The following is a 4453-nucleotide window of genomic DNA, read 5'->3' as shown; positions in this document are numbered from 1 at the left end:
CTGGAGTTACAGATGGTTGTCAGCCACCATGTGGGTGCTGGCAATTGAATGAACCCAGCTCCTCTGCAAGAGTAACAAGTGCTCTTAACCCCTGATCCATCTCTCCAGCCCCTTTCCACCTTTTTGTGGGTTCTCAGGATGGAACTCAGGTTGCCAGTCTTATAGGGAATCCCTTTACTCGCTGAGCCATCTAAACAGCTACCATAGGCCATTTTCGACGTCCATGTCAGACTTCTGTCCTGACGCCAGCCCATTTCAGGTGGGGCTCTGTTCTGCCTGACCTATGTGTCAGAGTTACAGTCATAGACCACCTCACAGCTACAAACAATGACCACGAAAGCCGTTAGCCGAGCTGGTGACTAAGTCATGGTGACTAATTGGACCCCGTGCCAACGGAGAGATAAGGCTTGAAAATATTGCGTGATTTCCAACCTCAGAGGCAGAAGATGGATGAGGTCAATCAGGATCATGGAGCTTCCTTCAGGACCAGCTCTTGTGGGTCAGCTGAGTAGAATTCTCCCTCTTGAAGCCGGGCTGAAGATCACCGGGAAGTCAGGCACATCTGGAGGGCTTAGGGACATTCCTATAGATGATTGCAGAGGCTGTGTAGACAGAAAAGAGCAGAACTGAGAATCTGGACATTCAGGGGCAGCCTTTACCCGTCATGCAACCGGAAGTTTCTGGGAGAGTCGCCTCAACTAAACTCTCAAACAGACTCGTCTCTCTTAGGTCCCAAATGGCATCCATTCTAGCCCTCCCATGCAAGGGGCACCAGGCAGGGTACAATTAACTCTGGGCCTTTTCACACAATCTTGGATTCTTTATTTATAATTCTTTGTAGTGAAAAATATTTTAAGACACATTCTTTGGGCTGGAGAGTTGGCTCAGGGGTTAAGGCTCCTGTGTTGCCACTCTTGCAGAAGACTCAGATTCCGTCCCAGGACCCACATTACATGCTCACAGCTGCCTGCGTCTCCTTCCTTGTCCAGGGGATCTGAAACCTTCTTCTGGCCCCCTAAGAGCACCTCCATGCAAATGGTGTGCACACATTAAATAAACAAACAAACAAACAAACAAACAAATATTTTTTAAAAATTTGTATTCTCGATGATATTTCTAAATATTTAAAAATATTTTCATGTGTTTGCATACCACTTTCAAGCCTGGTGCTGGCAGAAGCCAGAAGAAGGTGCTGGATCTTCTGGAACTTGAGTTACAGATAGCTGTGAGCCACCATATAGGCTGAGAATCGAACCTGAGGCTTCTAGAAGAGCAAAAATCAAGTGCTCTTATTCCCTGGGCCAGCTCTCTCTCTGGCCATCTCCCCCCTCCCTCCCTTCATTTCTTCCTCTTGAGACAGAACGGTCATGTAGCCCAGGATGGCCTCAAATGCTCTACACAGAGGATGATCTTGAACTTCTGATCCTCCTACCTTTACCTCCCAAGTGCTGAGATTATAGACATGTGCCGCCATACCTAGTGTATGTGTTTCTGGGCATCAGACCCACGGCTTCATGATAGACAAGCGCTCTACCAACTGAGCTGTGTCCCAGGCTCAGAAACATTTCTCTATACAAAATTTAAACCATCGCCAACAAAAACCACAGCAGAAATAAACATTTCCCTTCTGAAGTTCACTATAGTGAGCAGCAGAGGAATTGATTTTTAAAGATGGAAATGACCAAGAACAAAGAGAGCCTTGGAGGGGACATAACCAATAAAACAGTTGTGGACTGTGGTGGGTGCAGCTCAGGGGTAGGTCATGGGTTCAGTGGTGTCAGGCCTGGGTTCAGTTCCCAACACTGAAGAAATTGTCCATCAGTGGCAACCGAATTAGAAGACATGAGAAAACCAAACCCTGTCGGCTGTGAGAAAATCAAGAAGCATCATTCCTGCCGTAGAGCTCCTGAGAGGCCTGGGGTTTGGAGGCACCAGGGAACCCCTGACACATGGTAAGAGCTGCACCTAAAGGCAGGAAGGTCGATTAAAAGTCCGTTTGAGAAGCAGACCACTGACCGCCACCCTGTTCCTCACTGTCCTTCGGGAACAGCTGTCCCCTTTCCACCTAGAGAAAGGGACTAGGCTTCCTCTGGGAAAATTTTAAGAACAAACAGGGTTTCTGGGCTGGGAACCATGTTTCGCAGATTAGTGGTCGGGTACCGCTGTGGAAGTTTAAGGAGTATGTTGTCACACTCGCACACTAAATAAGGATACAGACATCACATCTCTCCTCCCCACTCAGCAAGCAGAACTGTAGCATTCAGACTGATTTCCCCTTGACAGGAAATCAGAAGAAACTTTTCCAGGAAATTCGGACAAGCCAGGAGGGAGGAAAATTCCTACAGCTGTTAACACCAGAGGCTTCCCAAGGATTCTACAGTGACGTTCCCAGATCATGGGTCCCACATGTACAAATGGAGAGGCCAGTGAGTGTCTCATCCTTAACTACGTCTGTAGACAGACAGACCCTTGAATGGTGGCCAAATAAGATGCCAAGGCCCCTACCTAAGAGGGGAGCATCTACAGAGATGGGAGTAGATCAAAGGCCCTGGGAGAGAGTTCTTCAAAGTCATGCAATTGACGGAATGCCCACCGCCTTTGAACTTACTGAGAGATTTATACTGCTCTGGGGAGCTGCAGGGGGTGGGGCTGAATTAGCAATACGCACATAGAAACCAGGCAAATGACAAACAAGCCTTTTACTAATTCTAGAGATAAAGGAGAATTCTGCAGGAAAGGGAATGCAATCCACTGGATGGTTGGAAGGCGCGGGGACGTGGTGAAGGGGGCAGTCTGGGAAAGGACATCCTCACTTTCGAGAGTTAAGAGCCAGGGGCTGGGACTCAGTGGTAGGGTGCTTGCTTAGTGTGTGCAAAGCCCTGATTCAAAACTTCCTACAAAGACTGGTAAGATAGCTCAGTGGTAAGGTATTTGTGGCCAAGAGTGATAACCTGAGTTCACAAAGGGAGCACCAGCCTCCACACGTGTGCTGTGGTACACGCACATCCCTCCCAAACACTATACAAATAAAACTTAAACAAAAACAAAAGTAAACTTCCCCACAGAAACCAAGAACAACAGGGTCTCATGTACCTCAGGCTAGACCTTGAGCATCAGCATTCCCAGTTTATGGGGTACTGGGGATTGAATGCACAGCTTTGGCTTTGTGCATTCTAAGCAAGCTCCCTGCCAATTGAGCTACATCCTCAAGCCCTGCCTTCTTAACATAGTCCCCCTTTTCAATCGAGCTCCCCAGAGTTGCCCTCTGTTGTTTGAAACAGAAAGCATGTTAGCTACATGAATCTCTGAGGAACAGGCTTCTCACCCAGGTCACAAGTCTCTGCTCCTGTTGATCCCTTATAACCTGAAGAGTTACTCATCCTCTTTCTTCTCCACGCACCTTACCCCACCCTCCTTCCAGTATCCATCACACCCATTTACCAGAGCCAGATTTCCTTTGAATGTGTGGGTGGGGGTTGTAGCACGGCCTGGATTATGTTACCAGGAAGATACTGAAAAACTTCCAAACTGAGGTACCTGCCTAGGCAGTCCCTGAGGGAAGGACCCTGGATTTCGACTCTTTAGATACATTCCATGCCTTGTCAATTTTTAACTTATGATTTTATTTTTCCTTCCTTTCTTCCTCCTTCCTTTCTTCCTTCCTCCCCTTTGTTTTGAGACAGGTTTTCCTGTGGCTCGTATACCACCCCCCAGCTTTGTTCTGTACTGGGTATCAAACCTGGGACCTCATATGTGCTAGCTAAGCACTCCATTAACTGAGATACATCTCCAGTCCCAGGAGACATGAATGATGCCATTTTCCTGCTAGGGCTGTGTGCACCCTAGACAAGCTCTCCACCAATGAGCTCTCCCCAGACCTGCTTGGATTCACAGTCTAAATGGTCTACACTTCCAGTGGCAAATTGATTTAATTGGGGTGAGGGCTGTCACAAGAGCTCCCTATGATAGCCAGGCTGACCTTGAACCTGAGAACCTCCGGATCTGTTCTCCCAAGTTCTGGAGTTACAGATGTGTGTCACCAGAGCTGGACTGCAAATTGGTTTTTTATTTTTAATTTATCCTACCTTCCCCAGAGACAAATCTAAATGAACTTTACACAATAAAATAGAAGTGATAGTAATTAGTAAATAAAACCAGACCAAACTGAATGCCGCAGGGACAGAGAAAAGAGCAGCATTTCAGGGGGTCTGTGGTAAAGTGATGCCATAAAATGCTGATATTGCTCCAAAGTCATTGGAGAGTAAGACTGTCCATAGTGACAGGGGTAGAGATACAGCGCCACACTGCTGCCAGCACAGCCCTGGAGAGTTCTCTTCCCCTTTAGGGACAGACCTCCACTCAGGTAAGAGCAGGGTTCCTGACTTGGCTGTAGAAAATCATTTCAGAACAAGATCATATAAATCAGGATTAGAGTTTATTAAGCGGTCACAAT

This window comes from Peromyscus eremicus, chromosome 3, assembly GCF_949786415.1.
Source record: "Peromyscus eremicus chromosome 3, PerEre_H2_v1, whole genome shotgun sequence".
In the NCBI taxonomy this organism is placed as follows: domain Eukaryota; kingdom Metazoa; phylum Chordata; class Mammalia; order Rodentia; family Cricetidae; genus Peromyscus; species Peromyscus eremicus.
The sequence above is the reverse complement of the archived record's forward strand: the minus strand, read 5'-3'. Positions refer to the sequence as shown.